The sequence below is a fragment of the Eretmochelys imbricata genome, chromosome 3, assembly GCF_965152235.1.
Source record: "Eretmochelys imbricata isolate rEreImb1 chromosome 3, rEreImb1.hap1, whole genome shotgun sequence".
Classification (NCBI taxonomy): Eukaryota; Metazoa; Chordata; order Testudines; family Cheloniidae; genus Eretmochelys; species Eretmochelys imbricata.
This window is the reverse complement of record NC_135574.1, coordinates 165706788-165729700: the sequence shown is the minus strand read 5'-3', so window position 1 is coordinate 165729700 and position 22913 is coordinate 165706788.

The following is a 22913-nucleotide window of genomic DNA, read 5'->3' as shown; positions in this document are numbered from 1 at the left end:
AGTTCTGTGGTGACCTAGAATCCTATTTTCGACGTCTCCAACTCAAGGAATATTTTCAACACACCTCTGAACAACATACTAACACACAGAGACCTTCCTACCAAGACAAGAAGGATTCGGGGTGGACTCCTCCTGAAGGGCGAAACAACAGACTGGACTTCTACATAGAGTGCTTCTGCCGATGTGCATGGGCTGAAATTGTGGAAAAGCAGCATCACTTGCCCCATAACCTCAGTCGTGCAGAACACAATGGTCCTGCTTTGAGCAGGGGGTTGGACTAGATGACCTCCTGAGATCCCTTCCAACCCTGAGATTCTATGATATATGCCATCATGTGCCAGCAATGCCCCTCTGCCATGTACATTGTACAAACTGGACAGTCTCTACGTAAAAGGATAAATGGACACAAATCAGACGTCAAGAATTATAACATTCAAAAACCAGTCAGAGAACACTTCAATCTCTCGATTACAGACCTAAAAGTGGCAATTCTTCAACAAAAAAACTGCAAAAACAGACTCCAATGAGAGACTGCTGAATTGGAATTAATTTGCAAACTGGATACAATTAATTTAGGCTTGAATAAAGCCTGGGAGTGGATGGGTCATTACACAAAGTAAAACTATTTCCCCATGTTTATTCCCTGCCCCGCCGCCGCTGTTCCTCAGACATTCTTGTCAACTGCTGGAAATGGCCCACCTTGATTACCACTACAAAAGGTCCCCACCCGCCCCCCGCTCTCCTGCTGGTAATAGCTCACCTTACCTGATCACTCTCCTTACAGTGTGTATGGTAACACCCATTGTTTCATGCTCTCTGTGTATATAAATCTCCGCACTGTATTTTCCACTGAATGCATCCAATGAAGTAAGCTGTAGCTCACGAAAGCTTATGCTCAAATAAATTTGTTAGTCTCTAAGGTGCCACAAGTCCTCCTTTTCTTATTAACTTAAACATTACACTTTTAAGAAAATCAGATACTTTTCTTTGTTTCTTCAGTTTGTTTCCTTTGTGTCTTTTACTGCACTTTGTGTGCAGTCAGTTTCTCTGTTTCCCCTTTACAGTAGGTTTACCAGATAGCACTGTGAAAAAATGAGACGGTGGGTGGGGGGTAATAGGTGCCTATATAAGAAGAAGTCCCCAAAACTGGGACTGTCCCTTTAAAAACGGGACATCTGGTCACCCTGCTCTACAGTCAGTTAGAAGCTAAGCAAATTCGGAAAAGATGTAAGGTGAAAATTTTAATGGAGAGGGTAATTAACAATTGGAACATTTTACCTAAGGATGTGATGGATTGCTTTCCAAAAGATATGCTCTGGATGAATCAGAAGCTGTAGTCTTGATGCAGGAATCATTCAGTGAAATTTTATGACCTGTAGAAGGTTAGATTAGATGTTCTTTCTGGCCTTAAAAAATAACCTATGAATATATGAGTCAACCAGTTTCTACAGTTGTTTTTGTAGGACTTTCACAGAACAAGAAAAATTAAACAAACATTAAACAAGAAAGAAAGAAACTGATTGTAAAGCCACAAATATTGTCAGTAGGACTTGAGATAACTGACACTACTTTTAGTTCATTATTTATGATTGACTAGTGTTCCTTTCAACTAAACTGAAAATCTGGCATTTCCCATAGTATATGAGGGAAACAATATATACACCTTTGTAACAATTAAAACTAGAGGACCACTAATGAAATATCTAGTTAACCCTGATTTTAAAATAGCGAGCACCATATCTCAATAAGGATAACAGGCCCAGAGCCACAAAGAGACTTAGGCGTTGTGACACTGAGTGTCATGCCACCTAACTTTTAGGCTTCTAGAAAATCACAGGCTTGACACTGTGGTCTGCAAAGCCCATTAGGTGCCTAGGCTCCCTAGGCAATCCATGAGGAGAAATGAGCGTCTTAGAATGTGATCTACAAAGCTGACACCTTAGGCAGGGAGCAGCCTAAACAAGGCCTAAATTGCTGGTGAAGGGTGTGTGCTAAGTGCCTTCTTGCATGGAGACAGGTGCCTAAGGGTGCAGGGAGGCAACTATCTCTGCTAGCAATCCATGAACTGTGGACAGATAGGCGTCTGGTTACGTATGTTGCCTGTGGGCCCTGAAACAAAAGAGAAGAGGAAGCGGGCCTCCCTTGCGACCTTTAGCCCAGTGGTTAGAATACAGGAGATCTCCAGCCAAGTGTCCCCTCCACCAGAGTGGACGAAAAGATTTGAACAGGGATTTTCCATCTCTCAGGTGAGTGCCCCAATCACCAGGCTGCAGAATCATTCTAACTCTTTCTCTGGCCCAGTTAACACTGAATTGTTCAATTATTTAACTTCAATAGGAGAGATTGAGGGAGACTCCCATCAGATTACCTCCTAGGGCAGTGGTTAAGGCCCTCATCTGAGAGGTGTTCGAATCCCTTCTCTCCCTCAGGAGGAGAGGAGACGTGAACTAGGGGATCTCCCACATCCTGGGTGAATTGGATTCCCTGTGCGACTAGTGTGGCCAAACACAGATCTTCCCCCAGGCTGTGAATTGCCCTGGAGCTTACACAGGAGGTAGGTGCATGTCCGAGAGTGAGGCAGTAGGGCACATTCATAGGCGCTGAAACAGGCACAGAGGGAACTTTACTGCACAAACGTAGGAACCTACGGGGTTAGGTGGCAGCTAAGTGAGAGTTTTGTGGATCAGAATGGTGCCTAAAAACAGGACATAGGCAGCTAAGTACCTTTGTGGACCTTTGTATTTTGTCTTGTTTGTTTATTTCAAATAACTTTAGCACCTGTCTTTACCTCCAGTATTTAGGAACTTGCATCTGAGACTCTCATAGCATTTTCCCCCATACAGGAGCCCTGTCATCCTCTAAATATGGGATTAGAGTGTTTTTACAGATAACCAGAATTCAAATCTTCTTCTCAACTTTCCACCCTCTTTTACTGAAGTGTCTATCTGTATAGTGGAGTCTCTGACCAATCTTATTCTGTTTCTGACAGTGGAGGCTCAACTGTCTCGTTTTTCTTCTAGAAACAGTAAAGATAACCATTAATCAGATGCCACTTTAAATTCATTGGTTTCCTACTGTTAGAAATGATACATCATGAAACCTTTAACAAATCTCCACCACGACCCTGTGCCATCTATTTTAGTTCCCGCCAACATCTCACTAAAAGAGGGACTTGAGAGGAAGTATTGCCCAATGGTTAGAGCGCTAATCTAGCGCTTGTGAGACCTTGGTTCAAGTCCCTGATCCACCACAGACTTCCTGGGTGACCATGGGCATCATTTAACCTCAGGTCCCCTTCTGTAAAATGGCAATAATAGCACTGCCCTATGTCCCAAGTGTCATCATCGGTGATCCCTCGATTCGAGGATGATCTCTACCACAGATTTACATATGGGTCCTGAGATGGCTCAGGAGTCTGATCCAGGAACCTGACATTTCCTGGCAGGTCAGCTGCCTGCTGGAAGAAAATTCTTTCTTTTTCCTTCCTTCCTTCTCTCTCTCTTTTCAGCTTCAAGGGCAAGGCACTTCTCCTTGAAGTGGGCCACTGCCTCATGGGGGATGTGGTGCCATTGAGGTCGGTTGGTGACTTGATCCTCCCAGCTTGTGAGGTCCACCTCAATTTTCTTGAGATATGCTTTCAGTGTGTCTTTGTATCGTTTCCTCTAACCACCACGGGGTCTCTGACCATGGGTGAGCTGAGAGTAGAGGGCCTGTTTTGGAAGGTGGGAGTCTGGCATCCACACACAATGTCCAGCTCAGTGGAGTTGGTGCATGAGGATCATTGCTTCAATGCTGGTGACATTGGCTTCAGTGAGAATGCTGGCATTAGCGCAGCGATCTTCTCACTTGATGTGAAGGATCTTCCAGAGGCATCATTGGTGGTACCTCTCTGGACTCCTAAGGTGCTGTCAATAGGTCAGGCTTTGCACCTATAAAGGAGTGTAGGAATAACAGTTGTCTTATCAGTAACAGGGGCCATATAACTACCACACATAGCCTTGGATGAGAATGAGCTGGCCAAAGCTCAAGACAGATGCAATATTAGTAGATCTGGGCTAGAACTGTGCATAAATTACATAACACATTTTTTGGTGCTTTTCAAGATCCATCCACCCCTTTTATACTTTGTAACACTGAAACAAACATGCAAAATTAGGGACCCATCCACCTAATGTGTTCCATGATTTATAGACAGTTCCATTGCACCTTGAAGAGGTGACAGGACTAATATCTGAAAGGCCATGTCTGCCTATTTTTAATGAGCCTCAAGGACTGAGAGTTCTTCTGGATTCTTCTGTCTATCAAGTTGCAAGACTTCTTACTGCATACAGACACACCACTGTAATCCATGTCTTTATTGAACCCAAACAGAATGATCGCAGTGTGGTCTACTGTACATAAGGCTATACTAGAAAGCCACTAAAAAGTCAGCTAGTTTAGGTTTCAGTAGCCAGTTTATATAGCAGAGTTTCCTTTGTGTGAGGCATATTGCATTTGGTAATCCTTAGGCTGCACAATTAGGGTTGTGTTTTAGATTGGTAATGCTAGCAGAAAGCTTTGGTTGCAAAGGAAAGTAACAAAAAGGCTTAGCAAAACTTACAAATGCACATAACTAGAACTGGTGGGTTGGTTTAGGCTCCATGTGTTTGAAAGAGCTTGAAAGTGAGAACTGCATGGTGTAGCTTTATTCTTAGCATCCTTTCATATTTTTGGGTTTGCTTCCTTACTCCCAGGCTGGAGGAGTGAGGTCAGATGAGTTTACAGCCTCCCTAATGCAATAGGTGTGCTAAAATGTATCACGTTATGTGAACCACCCTCCTTAGGAACCATCTGCAGAGGAATGTCACAGTGACAAGGCACCGAGCCACCACAGTGACCTTGACACACAAGACAACAGCTCAGGTCGATGTAGGTGCTCCATGAAGCAACCAAAAGCAGCTGTTCCAGCAACAGGAAGTAAAGAATGCCTGGGCGAGGGCTGGGCTTAGCACTAGAAGCTGGAAGGTAGAGTTCATTTCTCTACCTTTCTGATGTTTTCTTAATTACGGTCTCCCTGGTATGTCAAGTTCTCTCTGAGAAAGGGACATGACCGGCTGGCCTATGGTTTTAAGAATTTTCTGGGAAGTTTGTTTCACCAACATATAGTCACTTAATTGTATTAAAGAACTTTCCATTCTTGGAGAGAGAAATCCTATCTGCAAAGGTCAACATTCCACTATAGAGTCAGGCTCTGAGATCGTGAATGTTGTTTAGCACCTTACGTTAATGGCTCATCCCAGCTATTTACTCAATTCAACATACTAGAGCCTATCTACACCGATAAATGTAGAGTATTCTCCGAGCCCTAGAACAGCGCCGTTGATGCCAGATATGGTGGTAGTGGTGGTGTAGACAGGCTGTAGGCATCTGCACCCCTGCGTCATCTGATTCCACAGTCAAAATACTTGTAACCGGTTTAAATGAGTGCTGCTTCAGTAGGTAGCAAAAGTTGTGCTATCCTACCGGTAGAATTCTTAAAAATTCTCAGCATGAATGCAGCCTTATAGACACCTAAACCTTCTTCCAGTGTAAAATGAAAGTTTCCAGTATCATCAAATAGACTAGAATATAAAAATTAAAGTGACCGCACACCAGATGCAGTGACAAAGCCTTCTGTGTTTACTGTGCATTGATTTTGTTTAAAACGCGATAAACAAATTGTCAAATTCAAGCATGCACAAGTACCCACACAATGAATTAGACATGCTTGTAACGTAGGACTCACTTGATCTCATCTTACATATACCCCAAAGCAGTAGCTAGGGGAAAATGCTGTGAAGCAATTTTTCCTTTGTTTGTGCCCTTAGGGCTCAATTTTGAACTTTGTTAGAAAGAAAGGAATAGCTTGGTAAAAAGTGGTGAATTTCTGCATGCCATGAGGACTGCAGAATTTACACCTTTTCATGCTCGGTTTCTATTGTCAGAGAGGGATGTGCAGATGTGACACTGGGCAGAGTTTTCATCTCCATGCTTCTGCCAAACATGATCCCTCTATGTGTAAGCGGGGGAATAGTCCTACTCTTGTGGGGAACTTTCCTGTCTTCTGCACTACCCCGGTGAAGTGGGCTAGCGAAAGGATCTGAGTCCTTGCTCCCACTTCCGCTACCCAGTGGCCTCCCCGCCCTTGAGGACTCCCCTTCCACTCTTCTGTCTGGCAGAGTCCTCGAAACCCCAACAAGGCTGGGCCCAGGATTCCTGGGGGGCTCGACCCTCAACCCTGCTGTGGTCACCTAGCACAGGGGCTAGGGTGTCCCCACTCCGGGGTACTCTCTCTGCACTGGGCACTTCTCTGACCCACTGATCATTACATTCATTTGCTTTAAATTGTAAGTTATTTAATCAACAATTAATTTTAAAGAGAATAAAGAAAAATGGTAAAGGTTAAAGGAAACACATCACCCCGCTCTGTGGCAGGGAACATCACAAACAGTGTCTCTGGAATGTCAGGGCAGTTCACAGTCTGTTCCTTGTAAGTCCCAGGCCTTCTTCTCAGGCCCTGCTGTGCTGCAGGGATGCTGTGGGTTGGACACTTGCTCTGGTGGTGGCCACACCCTCTCAGGCTCTAGGTGGCAAGACCCTTCTTCCCAGTATCGCCCGCACCCTGTCGGGGTTATGATCCAAGCCTGGCCTGCAGAGCCCCTTGGCTGAGGTGTCTCCCTGTGCTGGGCCCCCTGCCCAGGGTCCCCCTCGGTCTCAACGCACCGGCTCCAGACTGCTCCAGCCCCAGCTGCACCACTCTGTCTCTGCACTGCTGCTGCTGCTCTGCCTCCAGCTCCCTGGGCTGCTTCTCTGGCCCCTCTGGCTCTGGTTGCTGCAGCTCTGCTCCCAGGACAGGGCTGCTCTGCAGGCTGCTTCTGTGACTCTGCTCCCAGCACTGACCTGCTTTGTGAGCTGCTTTTCTGGCCCCTCTGGCTCTGGTTGCTGCAGTTCTCCTCCCAGGGCAAGTCTGCTCTCTCTGGGCTGTGCCTCTGGCTTTGGGGCTGCAGCTCTGCTCCCAGGACAGGGTCTGCTCTCTCTGGGCTGCTTTTCTGGCCCCTCTGGATCTGGCACAGCTCTGCTCCCCAGCTCAGCTTAGGCACCTGCTTTCTCCTTAGCTCGGCCCCACTCTGTCTGACCCAGGCAAATCCAGCTCACAAGGAGGACGGGACCTCCCTGGCCTCCTGACTCTCTGATTAGCCTGCCCGCCCTGTCATTCAGGCTGACCGGAAGCATTGGCCTCTCCCCGTTGTTCCTGGGGACTGTCAGTCTCAGGGTCCTGATTTCCCATAGACCCTTCCCCTTTTAGTACTGGGAGCTAGCCAACCAAAACACCCCCACTGAATGTTAGTAAGGGGGCAACAGTCCCCTTACATATGCCGATATACTGTACGTGTCTTTATGTGCATTTTTATCACGGCCTTTGGTGCTATTGCATTGTACTCAGCAATTATTTGTAGAGACACTGCCTAGTCAAGTAACTTCTGCTTTTCTGCTAAATGGTTTATTTTATTGTTACCGCATCATCCCATCCCACCCCAACCAATTTGTCTGTTTCACCCATTCGTTGTGTCATGTCTGTTGTGTAAATTGTGAGCTTTCTCAGGCAGGGACTGTCTTCTTTGCCACATGTCTGTACAGTGCCTAGCTGAATGGAGTCCTGATCCTTGACTGGGGTTCCTAAGCATTGTTGTAATACAAATAACAGTATTAACTAATAATAACTGTGGCATAATATTATGTGTGGGGACTGTCAGAGAAAAAGATAGCTGGCTTTCAAACTACATCGGCCTACATGTAAAATCTGTATTACGTGGGACTGCAATACAGAATGTACACTACATGTTCTGAATGAAAGATTTATAAAACAATGCAATTTTTATACATATTATATTATTTGACAAATAATGGATAATAATAAACCGTACTTTAAGACATACGCATAAGGGGCAGGATTAAGGCTCCTTGTTCAAAATTTTGCAATTTCTTTGAATTCTGAGTCTTTGATTTCTCAACTTGAATAGTTTGAACACTATATTTTTGTATGGAATTTCCTGGTACAGAGAGAAAAAAGAGAAGGAAAAGAAAAATCCAAGCTATTCTGAGTTTGCACATTTAGATGATATTATATTGTATTCGCTGAGATATGGTATGTGATCCTATAATTGGAAACTGTGGTCCCAATCCTGCAAAAATTTCTGCATGTGCTTAAATTTACACACTGAATAGTCCCACTGAAGTCATAAAGAAACTGAGCATGTGTAGAAATCTTTATATGCTCCAGGTCTTAATTGTAATGCATATTTACAAGAGTTAGGAATTTTTCGTGCAACTTAACTTTGACATTTCCTGATTTTTGTGTGCTTATCCATGAAAATTTAATATTCCGTTAATGTGTTTGCTTTGTACAGAATCAGATTGACTGGTGCTATCAATAGTGGGAGCAATTTGTAACTCAGGGTATGTCTACACTGGAGCTAGAAAGGTGCAAATTCCAGCTTGAGGAGACATACCTGCACTAGTTCTGATTGAACTACTGTGCTAAAAATAGAAGTGTAACCATGGTGGTTGGAGGGGCTAGCTGCCCTGAGTATGTACCTATGGTCTCACCTCTGATTGTATTGGGGGCTGCTAGCCCATCCTGCCCCTGGTGCCACAGTGGCTACATTCTATTTTTGGCACCCTATCTCAATCAGAGCTAGCACTGGTATGTCTCCTCGAGCTGGAAATTACCCCTCCAGCTTGAAGTGCAGACTACCCTGAGAGTGTCACTGTTCCTCCTCTGCTTCTTCTTTGCCTGATGAGGAGTAAGTTACTTCACCCTTTGTGTAGAGCAAGTAACTCCTACGTGCCTGGCCAACTACTCTGGCTGGTGAGTAGAGTAAGTGGAGCCAGGGCTCCTCCCACTTCTCACACCACCACCGTGCTCACTTGCTCACAGTGAGGAATAGTGGGTGAGTAGCTCCGGTGCTTGGGTCGGGCCGAGCAGGGCAGCAAGGCAGGACTTCCTCCTCCCCACCACCCGTTATCCACTGTGTGGCCCAGTAAGGGCTGAGGTGATCTACCCTGTGGTGTGTAAATACTAATAATACTGTGAATTAAAAGAAAGAAGGAAGAGAGCTCCATTACACTGAAAAACACTTTATAAAGAGATCACTTTCATTATAGATATTACTTTTATCACAGACTAGAGAACTGTGGTAGGTTGGTGTCAGCCATTCATTGCAGGGACCCGCAAGTCTTTGCAGAAAATATCTTGAATCCTCACTGTGTAGGGTCATTGAGTCGAAAGTTTAAGGCCAGAAGGGACCACCAGATCATCTAGTCTGACCTCTTGTATATCACAGGCCACCAAGGCCACCCAGCACCCACACACGAAACCCAACAACCAAAATGAGACCAAAGTATTACAGCCCACAGGAGACTAGACTATTATGTGCCACAGGCACAGAATAGGAGAGACCGAAGTACATCAATGCCTGAGATCTCGGCAATGTCTGGTTAATGATTAAGTGAGATATACGCGGTTAATCCAGGCAAATAAACCCTACCCATATGCTTCAGAGGAAGGCAAAAAACCCTAAGGTCTCTGCCAATCTGACTTGGGGGAAAATTCTTTCCCAACCCCACATATGGCGATCAGGTACACCCTGAGTGTGTGAGCAAGAACCAACCAGCCAAGCACCTGAAAGAGACAATGCTTGGTGGCACATCAGAACCCTGGCCGACCCAGAGCTATTTTCCATCTTCAGCTGGTGGCCATCCCTGATGCTTTAGATGAAGGAGATGTAAAAACAGAGTACATTGTGGGTAGGGTGGGAATTCCTTCGTGACCCCTACTAGTGGCTGGCTGAAAACCTGAAGCATGAGCGTTTAGGAACATAAATGAGCCCCATGACTGTTGAGCCCTGCCCCCTACAATCACAAGCAACCTCATCATATGGTTGAACTTATACATTTGTCCAGCTCACTCTTAAAACTAATTAAGTTTATTTGCTTCCACAACTCCTATTGGGAGACTGTATCTTTGAGTGCTGGGTTTTACATTCCAAGTTCTGAGTGGGTTGAAAGAAGTAGAACAGCTTGTGACTTCCTAATTGAACTGTTTCCAAGGAGATCCAGGTGTGTTGTTTATTTCAGCAGTTTCCAGAAAGATGTTGCACGTGTGGATGTATGTGGTTGGAACCTCCCAGTATTTGGAACCATGATCCTTTTTTGGGGCATTTGAACTTCAGTGTTCAAGATCATCCAGGTGCAACTGCATTACTGAATATGGGCTGCAGATAGTCCCTTAAAGGCATAGGTCATTCTCCCTTCTGGGACTCTGGGTATGCAAATTTCAGTTTGGGATCAACCCCTTAAACTGAGCTCTGAAATGGAGCCCAGTGAGCTACTTTCAGGCAACTCCACATGCCAGATCCTTAGCCCAGATTAAGTCCCTTTGTACCATTCCAGAAGTGCAAAGGGGACTTAGTACTGTGCTATAGGAGACAATAGGGGATTCCTCTGATGTAACTAGCTCTACGTTACCCAGTCTCCACCTTCTCCCTTACAGGGAGCAGGTCAGGGAGGGAGTGTAATGGGGTGGATAGGAGGCAGGACTGGAGTACACTACATTTTGGTGATCCTGGACTGGCAGAATGGTCCCTTGGATTATAGGGGTGCTCTTACTTACTGTGGGGCCAGTTTGGTCTTGGGCCAGCCCTGAGACTGGGGAAGGCATAAAGGTGGCTTCGAGCATGGTTCAGCTACACTCAAACCCCGGGACTTTTTCACAATTCTGTAGGACATCATTCCTTTGGACTCTCTCTTTGGACATATGGATGGTTCTCTTGACAATCTATTTCAAAAAGCATAGCATCAATTTTGTGCTAATCTCCCAAAATTTGAGTGGCGAGTTTCAAAAAGACGTGGGAGGAACTGGCTGAAAAGTAATGGAGAGGAGAACATAGATGGGCAATGGAAAGCATTCAGAACTTAAATTAATATATGCCCAAGGGTCGTCGCATATGCAGTCTAGCAATAAATAAATCCACATTGTGATGAACAGGCAAAAAAAAAAGTAATCATCAAGGGTAAGAAAGAGGCATATGTGAGGTATTAAACATCAGGTACAGTGGAAGACTGGCAAGATTACTGAATGAAGTTCAGAGAGTATAAAAAAAAAGATAAGAAAAGCCAACGTAGAGAAAGAAAAAGAAGATTGCACTGGAGTTTATGCTAAGTAATGGGAATTTATTCAAGTATGGAAGGAAAAAGGTCAGTGAAGGAGACAGAAGGGGCTTTAAGAAATGGCAAAGATAATTTATTGAGAGGATATGTAGACATTGCTTGAAATGTTAAATGAATTCTTGCCTTGGTGCTCTCAAAGGAGAGTGGTGGGGGACAGATGTTAGAAACAGGCACAAATTTCCCCAGGGAAGAAAAAGAAACACTGAAGGAAATCAGGATCATGTCAGAACAAGTGATCAAGAAATTAGAATATCTGAAGACTTGCAAAACTGCTTGATCAGATGGGACTCAGCCTAGTTTCTGTAGAAAGCAGCATGAAAGATAGGATAACCTTAAGCAGACATGTTTAAGAAATCTTTTTTGGGGCGAGTGCCTGAGCAGGTTGATACTAGGATATAGGCCAGATCTGCTGCTGGTGTAAATCAGTATTGCTCTACTGACTTTACAGGATCTGTCTTGCCACCGAATGTAGGTCAATTTGTTGTGGATTATATGGGGCTTTGAATACAGACATTGGATGACCATTTCTTCAGTTCACTGGTGTGTCATACTTTTCTAAAGAGATTTCTTATACACATGATTTGCCTTAATTTAGTGCTTGTAGAGAAGATGATGGATTGTCAGCTCAGGAAACTGAAGCCCTCTGGCTATGGACAGAGAATAGATAGAACAGTTGTGAGAGTTTTCCCCACACTGATCACTCCATAATGTCGCAACTGTGACATGTAGCATCCATCCCTAAGTGTGAGAAGTTAAGTTCATATTCTATGACTTCAATGAAGCTACATTGATTTCCACCAGCTGAGAATCTGGCCCCAAACCTTTCACTTTTAGACCACTCGTTCAAATCTAAGCAAAGTTAGAATTTTACTTCTTAATGCAACATTTATATTTAAGGCCACATGTATTCAACAACAAGCTAGACCTAAATTCTATGGCAAGGTCCCTGTGACAGCCTGAAATTCAGTGGCAGATACATTTAAATGGAGGTTTATTTAATTAAATACCTTAAAGAAGAATTCAATGAGTATTATTTATTTTGATATTGAAATCAATTTAGCTTATGCAGTCTCACCCATGTTCGTGCCCTATTTTGTAGAATTTTGTGCTGAAAATGTGTCTATAGAAGTGGAGACTTTTACAGTTGTGTAGAAGGCTTTGGAGCTTTTGGCATGGGAGGCATGAGAGGCAGTTTGAGATTGTGGAGTAAATGCACTGGCTGGATGTTTCTGTTAAATTGATCAGCAGCAGAATAATTAATGTTAGAAATTAAATAGTCATCTTTTAGTGTCAGAATTAACACCCTCTTGAACTGAATGGTGTAGTCCACACTTCTCAGAGCAATCGTTTCAGCCTGCCTGAAGAGTCAGGAAAATATTGGTTGATGCTCAGTTAATGTTTTCAAGGTTATTTGGCCAGCCATGAGGTCTAGAAACATAACATGAAAGCTTTGAATCTGAAACACATTTCTGCAGTAAGGGATGGATTCTATGGCATATTCCACAGCATCAGAATCATGGAATACATGGGGCCCTGTCTGTGGTTCAAAAGTATATCTAGGGATGATCCAGGAGACTACATGCCTGCATGTTTGACCTTAGAAGTAGGAAGGAGAATAAAAACATTAATCAGGGACTGAATGGGAGGTGAAAAGACCTAGAGGCTTCTGATTTTATGAAGGATAGCGACAGTAGGTGCACAAAGGAGGCCGTGCCTAACAAATCTGCTGGAATTTTTGTAGAAAGTCACAAACTGATTGACAGGGGACAGATGTGGTTGTAATTTATCTGGACCTCAAGGAAACTTTTTGATATAGTATCTCACAAAAGATTACTTCTTAAGGTCAATAGGCAGGTTTGGGGATGAGCTACATCAGTGGATAAAGATCTGGTGTGGATATCAAAGACAGAAGGCGTTCGTCAGTGGAAATGATTCAGGTCAAAGGGAAGAGGGTGAAGAGTGGAGTTACATGAGGAAGGCTCGCTGTTAGGTTTGATTTTGTTCACTTTACATATAAATGGGCTTTGATGAAGAAATGTGCAGGGATATAGCGATGATCTGAAGCTAGCTGGGGGGTAGAGGCAAAGGAGTTAGTTAATTCAAAGGAAGAAGGAGTGGTGAGGGTCAGAGAACCTGCCAACAGTAACTGCACTAGTCAGTAGGAAGGGAAGAACCTGGAGATGATTGGGATTATGCACAAGCCTTTGAAAAGGCATCACGAAGGAAACTACTCAGAGTATTCATATACCATGGTAGCCTCCTCTTCCTCCAGCCTGTTTCCCTTTCCTGGCACTATCGTGGACAGTGATTCATTGCCATCAAAGTTATAACATAGCTGCTGAAAGAGAAAGGGAGGGAGGACTTTTTCATTCAAAACTGATGGGAAGTGATGAGGCCTAGTTCTCCAGCACAGAACTGAGTGGTAAGAACTTCTGAGACCTGTTCCCCACCATGCTGTCGGGCAAGTCATTTTAGGGCATTCTCAAAGAAATTGCAAGCCCACTTGCAGGCCTCAATTGCAATAAGGTACAATATATCCACGTGCAAATAGCAAGCAAGGCCTCTCACAGGCCATTGGTAAACACAAATTCCCAATGTGCGCATGCAGTAATGGTAACAGTAGGCCCATATAAGTGTGCAATTGTACAGATATTTGTGTGTGTCCAAACAGACCTTGTTTTTTAAAAGTTTGGCCCTTAAGCTCTTGGAATTTCTTCATCTGTAACATGGAGAAAATACCTACTTCAGAGGGACTTGGGGAGGATAAGTTAATATTAATACAGTACTCTGATGATAACAGTTAACTATTTTAATATACACAATTAAACTGTAATAACACAACAAGGTGAATGGATTATTTATACTGGGTTATTGCCTATGTTAAAATTTGATCTGTTTCTTTAAAATTAGTATGCAAAGAAATTAAGGTTTTCAGCCCATCTCTTTTCCTGAAAATGTTAGAATCAGGGTGTCTATGGTGTTCAGGTTTCAGAGTAGCAGCCGTGTTAGTCTGTATTTGCAAAAAGAAAAGGAGTACTTGTGGCACCTTAGAGACTAACCAATTTATTTGAGCATAAGCTTTCATGAGCTACAGCTCACTTCAGAATGCATCTGATGAAGTGAGCTGTAGTTCACGAAAGCTCAAATAAATTTGTTAGTCTCTATGGCGTTCAGCAGTCTGTGTCCATGAAGAAGCAGATAATCCTCTCCCTTGTCATCGATGAGGTGTCTATCATCACATTTGCATACTGACAGAACTGGGTGTCACATTCAAGAAGGAATGCTAAGATAAGATCTCACAGCAGCTAATACAGGGGCAAGGTGAGTGAATGCTGACTGGGCCCCTCTCTCCAGCATACCAGTATCTAAGAAAAGGGTTTCAGCGCTCCTGGTTACATACAAAACCCACCAGTGAGCAGTCCCTTGTTGGCCAGCATTTCAGTACTCCACTATCTCCTTTCTCTTTCCATGCCAGCCATCCTCTACTTCTGTAGAAGGTGGCGCCAATTAGCTCCTTCCCCTGCTCTTCTCTGATGACCAGCATAGCTGCTGCTTCTCTCAATGTCTGCCGGCCACCTTTTAGAAAGCCACTGCTTGAGTCTTGTCTGTTTTTCCAGTGGCCAGCTCCTTTTGTTCCTTGACTCCACCTTTTCAGCAGCCACTTCATCTTTCTGCTGATTCCTCAAAGTTTAGATAACAATTTTTTCCTCCAATAGTTGTTCCAGCTAGGACCTGAAGTTACAAAACACCCTGTAAGATTGTGATATTTCTAACCTGACACGAGGCAGGAAGCACTGGAATTCTCATGAGAATCTATTCTCCTAACCAGCCGGATCTCACAGAGTTAAGAGGCTCCGGTATGTTGACTACGGTTCAGAGATGCACCCAGACTTTTGGGTGTTTATTTGAATGGACCCTCTAACCTATTTGAGGCTTACCCAAAATGAATTGGATGCCACATCTGGTACAGAGAGACATAGGCAGGTTTAGCAGGCTTTGCCAGGGACCTGGGTTTCAGCCTCCTTTGAGCTCTCAGTTACAATGACTGAAATGGAAGGGATTTGTTTTCCTTCTTGCTAAATCAGTAGCTACCCATTGACTTTCCCTTCCAGAAATTTACACTGAGACCTTGCTCCAGAGCCCATTGAAGTCAAAGGGAGTTTTCCATTGGCTTTAATGGACTTTGGATCTGGTCCTGGAAGAGCACACTGAAAGTACCAGTCACTGTTCAATGCGCTGGTGTGGCTTTTAAAGCTGTCTCTTATTACCAGCTTTTTCTGTTTGTCTTGCTATTTTAAAACATTGAGTGCATGAGCTCAGCCAATAATTACAGTGCTGAGTTTTATAAAATAATCTTTGATCAGAACTATGAGGGACAGTACAGTAAACTAGTCTGTGACAGATAGAATACTAAAGGTCTCAGTCCCTTCAGTAGACTACTACCTTGAAAGGGACTATTCATTACAATAACCACTATACTTAGGAAGCAACGTTTGCAGGATTGGCTGCTCCTGTATTCATTAATGATCATGTAGTCTCTTGGCTTCAGCATTCTGAGCCAGTTGCTCAGCTGGTGTAAACTGGAGGAGCTCCACTGAAGTTAAAAATGGAGCTAGGGCAATTTACACCAACTGAGGACTTGACCCATATTCTTTCTATTCCAATAGGTAGTCCCCATACAATGTGGTTAGGGTTAGCCACCTTGTAATAACAAAGCCTTTTACTCAGTGTATCTAAAGCAACCTACATACAAAGTAATGTTGTCAGTTGCCCTTTGTGTTATTTTGGGTAATGGCTCTGCTTACTTTTCTGACTAAAACAAGTTTATACTGCTGTTAGCAGTGCAGAGCCCAACATATCTACATGAGAGCAAACTGGATTCTCTCCTGGCTCACAGATAAACGCAGTTCTTAGTGGAATTCTGACAGTGGAATCTTTGCAACTGGTGATGCTGGTAAGGGGCATAGCTGGATTTTCCAGTCCCAGAATAACAGGGCAGAGCTGGCAATTAGGAAAATAATCTTTTGAGCTGTAAAGTGAACAAAAACTGATAAGGAAGATATTGAGGGAAAAAATAAATATAGAACTACACATTGTAATTTATGCAGCCACCTTTCCAGAGAATATTTGCACTTTTTTTTTTTTAGCTCTTGCTTAACAATCTATTTTTATTGCCCTAAAACTGATTAGATACAGGGTAATATTCCCAACAGGACATATCAAGTAATATTTTGACACAATTCCACAGATAACAAATATTGTATCTTTCAGAGGTGCCATATCTTGAAATCTGTGCAGGGTTTTGCTACGGCCTGTGCTGAATCTAGTACGATGATTGGGAAGAAGAGGAATACACATCATTTCATTTGTGCATTAATTCCCATTACATTTCCTATAGTTTTTCATACACGATAATGTCCCCTACAAATTCTGATAATTGATTGCTGGAATAAGTGGATGTGGTGCACACGAGATTGGCAGCCACGTTGAATAAACAAAACTTTTTTTATTTGCAAACTCGAAACGTCCCACTTTTGAGGCTTAATGGTGTAAGCATCACTTTCTGAAGGTGGTATCAAGCTGACTTGAAATCCCAGTTTCAAATCCCAGCAGGGATGGCTCGGCCCCTTTAAATTTCTAAAAAAGGTAAATTGAGTTCCATTCAGTCAGTTCCCTAATAAAGGAGGTCCAGCCAGCTCCATGTGAACATTAAAGATCGCATGTCCCTCTCTGTAGGTGGTTTTCCCTAGAGACCTTGCCAACAGGATTCCCTCCCTCTGTTCTGTGAATGGTTATTACTATGTTTTATTATGATTTATTATTAGAGTATTGCCTAGAGGCCCAGACTGAGATCAGGGCCCCATTGTGCTAGGTGCTGTATAAATACATAGTAAGCATCAGTCCTTCCTCAGATAGCTTATAATCTAAACAGTTAAGGCAGACAAAGGGTGAGGGGGTAAATAGAGGCACAGAGAGATGAGGTGACTTGCCAGAGGTCACACAACAGGTCAATGGCAGAGCTAGGGATGGAATCCAGATTTCAGATTCCCAGTCCAGGACTCTATCAACTAGACCATGCTGCACCCAAAGGGTGATGCAGCCTGTGGAATACCGCCTGTGCCTCCGGCAGCTTGGGGAGGGACTGTCTCCCCCTGGGGTGGTCTGATTCCACTCAACCTCCAGCAAGGGGCTGCATCTATATGGCACTATTTGGCTCTCTGTCGTTGTAAAATAGTATTAGTGGCACAAATATTTCCATGTTCCTTTACATGACAAGTCATTCAGGAGACTATGTATATAGTCCTAAGTACTGCAGTATCATCACTGAGGCTAAGAAAATATATTTGGTACATAAGTATTAGAGGGATACTGGGATGCTGCTAGTCTGTTTAACGTCTGTCTTACAAATCAGATTCAAATGCTCTTTCAGCATTCTTATTCTATTTGCAAAAATAATTCAGGAAGATCATTTTCTGTTCTTTAGCCAAATACTAAGTCCTTCCTCAAACTCCCACTCAATGATTAGCAATCTTTCCCTCAGAAGAAATGTCCAATTACATGGCTGGTGCATTCAGGACAGGGTGCCACGTGTTATGCTGTATTGTTGTCACCCAGTGTGTTAAGTACAAAGGGACCCAATCGGGCGACTATCCAGTTGTAGATAACTTGCGCGTTGGCTTATTGTGTTTTAATAGGATTCTCACAATATAACGATTTGGGAAGCAATTACTTTCAGGACTGACGATGCAATGTCATCCAAGAAGAGCATAATAGACCTTTTTCATTTAACAATATTCAGAGAGCAAACATGGCTGTTGTGTCTTTCCTGGATTATGGGCCAAATCCTTAATATTTTGGCTGGCTTGAACAGCCAGCTGGGCGCCAGGCAAAAGTATGTGGGAGCAAATGAAGCCTTCCCCCATCTGCAAGGCTGGGTGGAGAAGAATGGAAAGAGGCCCACAGCTGTGAATCCTCTCTCCCAATCCCTCACAGCTCTATTCCATCCTGCTGTCTGTGAACTGTCTTGCCAGGAACTTGCATGCAGCAGGGCCACACATTGCATAAATGGGTACAGCCTCCCTACATCTGGTCTTCTCCCTTGCTCAGAGGAACCACACCCATTCTGGTGCCGAGCAGCCCTTCATAGCCATAGAGAAGGGAACTGAGTTTCTCCCTGTGTTTACAAAGTCAAGAGATGGGTTGAGAATGGGTAAGGGTTCTAATGTCACCGTTCCACCAAGTCTTGTTCGTGCTAAGTACATCCATAAGTCATTCAATGTAACCTATCAAATGATAAATAGGATACATGTCCCAGGTACCCCCTGAATGACTGCCAGGTTTTATGACTCTTATGTTATCTTTGTTTGATGCCCTAGATTGAATCTTAAAGGCTGACCACCACCGCCACCAAATGTACTGAATCAAGAAAATGGGATCCAAAAGGCACCATTGTGCTTAAGTCCTAAGTCAGTTTGTTAAGTTAAACAGATAAACAAGGGGGAGGAGGGACTTAGAAAGTAGAAAAGAATCAATGCTGTTTGCATTTAGATAATGGCATAGAGAGTACACTTATAAAGTTTGTGGACAATGCCAAGCTGGGAAGGGTTGCAAGTGCTTTGGAGGATAGGATTAAAATTCATAATGATCCAGACAAACTTGAGATATGGTCTGAAGTAAATAGGATAAAATTCAATATGGACAAATGCAAAGTACTACATTTAGTAAGGAACAAGCAGTTGCACACATACAAAACAGGAAATGACTGCCTAAGAAGGAGTATTGCAGAAAGGGAGCTGGGGGTCATAGTGGATCACAAGCTAAATATGAGTCAACAGTGTAACGCTGTTGCAAAAAAAGCGAACATCATTCTGGGATGTATTAGCAGGAGTGTTGTAAGCAAGACACGAGAAGTAATTCTTCTGTTCTACTCCACTCTGATTAGGCCACAACTGGAGTATTGTGTCCAGTTCTGGGTGCCACATTTCAGGAAAGATGTGGACAAATTGGAGAAAGTCCAGAGAAGAGCAACAAAAATGATTAAAGGTCTAGAAAACATGACTTATGGGGGAAGATTGAAAAAATTGGGTTTGTTTAGTCTGGAAAAGAGAAGACTGAGAGGGGACATGACAACAGTTTTCAAGTATGTAAAATGTTGTTGCAAGAAGGAGGAAGAAAAATTGTTTTTCTTAACCTCTGAGGATAGGACAAGAAGCAGTGGGCTTAAATTGCAGCAAGGGAGGTTTAGGTTGGACATTAGGAAAAACTTCCTAACTGTCAGGGTGGGTAAGCACTGAAATAAATTGCCTAGGGAGGTTGTGGAATCTCCATCATTGGAGATTTTTATGAGCACATTAGACAAACACTTGTCAGGAATGGTCTAGATAATACTTAGTCCTTCCATGAGTGCAGGGGACTGGAGTAGATGACCCCTCTAGGTCCCTTCCAGTTCTATGTTTCTATGATTTACTCTGCTAACTTGACACAACATCATGGAGGTAGCTGGAAAATTTCTTTCCCCTTTTTCATACTTTGTGCTTTTTTAACAAACTTGTTTCTTTTGCAATCTGTGTTCTTTATGCTTTTTACTGCTGTTCAAGAAATGTCCCTGAGTTTATAATTTCACCTTGGCTTCATTTATCTTTGCTTTCTAGTACTTTGTCTCTTTCTATCCCTTCCATCCACCTCTGTTTTTTTCCCCCTTCCCCACTCTCTTTATTAAGCTTCAGCGAATACCAGGAAACAAGAACCTTTCTTTCTAAGAATCCGATCACGCTTCATTCCCTACAGCATATGTACATCTTCCTTTCAACAGGCTTGCTTGGCCAGGTGAACATCTGTTGCTTAGTGCTCTTATGAATAAGCAGCAATAACTCTGATAAAGTGAGCTTAAGATGACACCTTAACTACTTTAATGCAAGAACTTAATCATTTTTCCCTATCTGACTTCACCTTCTGGATTTAGCACACACACACACAATTTCCTATTTTGTCCATTCGACCTAGTTTGGCTTCAGTATCGAAATCTGCATCTTTACTGATTCAAGGTGAAACAATCTTTAAATTGTACCTCTAAACTTTTAACTGAAACTGGATATTAATGATAAAGGGGGAGATTTTCTAAAGCCTAAACGGCAGTTAGACATCTAATTCCCTTGGAAGATCAATGGGAGTTAGGCATCAGACTGCCATTTGGGCTTTTGAAAATCTGCCTCAAAGACGTTAATGATCTTTGATTTCATTCTTTTTGTAATGTTTCTCCTTCCTTCCATTTAAAAGCTCAACTCTTTTCACACCTTCTACATTTTTCTCTCTTAACATGTGAAGTAATAAATAGCTCAGACATAGGTGAGAGGTTTATCGCAGAAGTGGGTGGGTGAGATTCTGTGGCCTACGTTGTGCAGGAGGTCAGACCAGATGATCATAATGGTGCCTTCTGACCTTAATATCTATGAATCTATAAAGTACGTAAGTGTCACTATTTAAAGACAAATATTAATCACTGGAATAAGTTTTATTGCTTGAAATAGACAGACTTGGGCCTCTGTCATGCAAATGCTTACATCTGGGAATAACTTCATACATGTAGGTGTCCCACTGAGTTAAATAGGTCTACTCAGATGCGTAAATTTACTCACATGTAAAAGTATTTGCAAGAGCAGGGTCTTTTTAATTTTTTGTGTAGCTACGTCATAAAAATATTAATATGATTAACAGAGAATGAATGGATCAGATCATGGAGCAATGTCTAGTTGGTGGTCTGGCCCATATAACTAAAAATTCATATTCTTTGAATTATTATGAATCAAGTTTATTAGGGTAGTGCCTGCGGATCAGCCCAAAATAGGGCCCCCTTGTGCTAGGCGCTATACAAACGTCAAGTAGCAGAGGACCTGCCCCAAAGGGCTAACAGTCTAGATAGAAAAGACAGACACGTGGTGGAGGAAAGGGTTGAACACACAAGTAAACTGCGATGACAGCAATCATGTTAGTTCCAATGAAGCCTCACTTCAGCATAGAACCTAAGCCTGTGCTTAACTTTAAGAGTATGCATCGTCCCACTGATCTCAATGGAATAACCTTAGGGTTAAATATATTCTTACGTGCTTTGTTGGATTAGGGTCTTAATTAGGGAAGGTGCAGTAGGAGCTGAAGCAAAACTAGCATTAAACCGATTGCATTGCTCTAAACAGTATGACCGATTAGTACAATATATTAATGAGTACTTTAGGACTATATTTCATTATAGTTTTTTCTTCCAGTCAAACACAGTTGCCCAAAAACATTAAAAGTATAAACATGTGCATCTATATGTTATTTAAAAGAATAAAGCTGGGATTTTCAGTATCACTTGATTGGGTTGGATGCTCAATTCACGTTAATTTTAATAGAAATGGAATGTCCAAATCCTTTGGGTAGCTTTGAAAACTCATCCTTATCACTTCTTGGTCTTCTTTCTAATGTAATTCTTCTATCTGAAACTATTGGTGGTTTTGGGGGCTTAACCCTACATTTCTAACACAGGTAAGACTCACTGGATTGAGTTAAGTCAAAGGGAATTGTACCTGTACAAACAACTCCAAGACTCTGCTCTAAATGTGTTGTTTATTGAGCACAAGAAATAAAGAAAAACAGTTACGTATGTGGCTGCCTGTGAGTGAATCCAAATGTATTACAGCAGAGTCTATGTATGAAATATTCCAAAAAATGGGCCAGATTCTCCATTGATTTCACTTGAACTATGCTGATTTATACTAGCAGAGGATCTAATTTCTACTTCCCCAAACTGTACTAGATAATAAGCTCTTGTTCATGAGACTTGAAATTAATATATAACAAAATTATGCAGTTTTCCAGACAGCAATAACTGGTGGTGTTTGACTTTGTCTCCAATCGGCAAAGTTATTTGCATAGTGATTTTGAACAGAATCGCAGAGGAAATTGACAAATGACTATCAGGACAACGTGCCTAGGTTTTGCCCAATGCAGGTTCTTCCATGCAGATCAGAGCCTCATCACCTTCAATAAAATCTGTGAACAGAATCTAGCATACAGAAAACAACCTTTATTAGCTGTTACATTTGTCACTTCCGCTCATTCCCAGAGGACATCGTATAACAGGGCTTGATCCGGCACAACATGGTGTGTAGAATGTCATGTCTGTCAGCACAAGATAAAATGTGAAGAGTGGGTACAGGTGAACTCCCTCCTGTGTTAATGAGAGCTCTGCTGAATGCCCATCAAACCACTCCTGCTTTATTGTAGGCATAAACCCAAGAGGACAATGTGTAGCTCAGCATCTTATTAGCATGATAAGGATTACATGTAAGAACAAAGGTTCATGTAACTCTGTGCAGTTCTATTAACTTAAATGACAGTGACTGAAAATTATGTGGTTTGCTCATTGCTGATGGAGAATATAACAAAACCAAAGACTGCTCCCAGAGCTGTGCATATCATCCATTGTGTTGCTGATGCACAGGAGAGGAGGTAAACAAAATTCAGCAAAGAAGGTGAAGAACCACAGTCTGGGAGAAGGACCATATCTATGGAGGACAATAGTCAAGCGAAATAACTGGAGTGACACTGTGGTCACATGAATCAGGAACTCCTGACTTCTACCATGGATCCACCACTTATTTCAAGTATGGCCCTGGGCAAGTCACTCC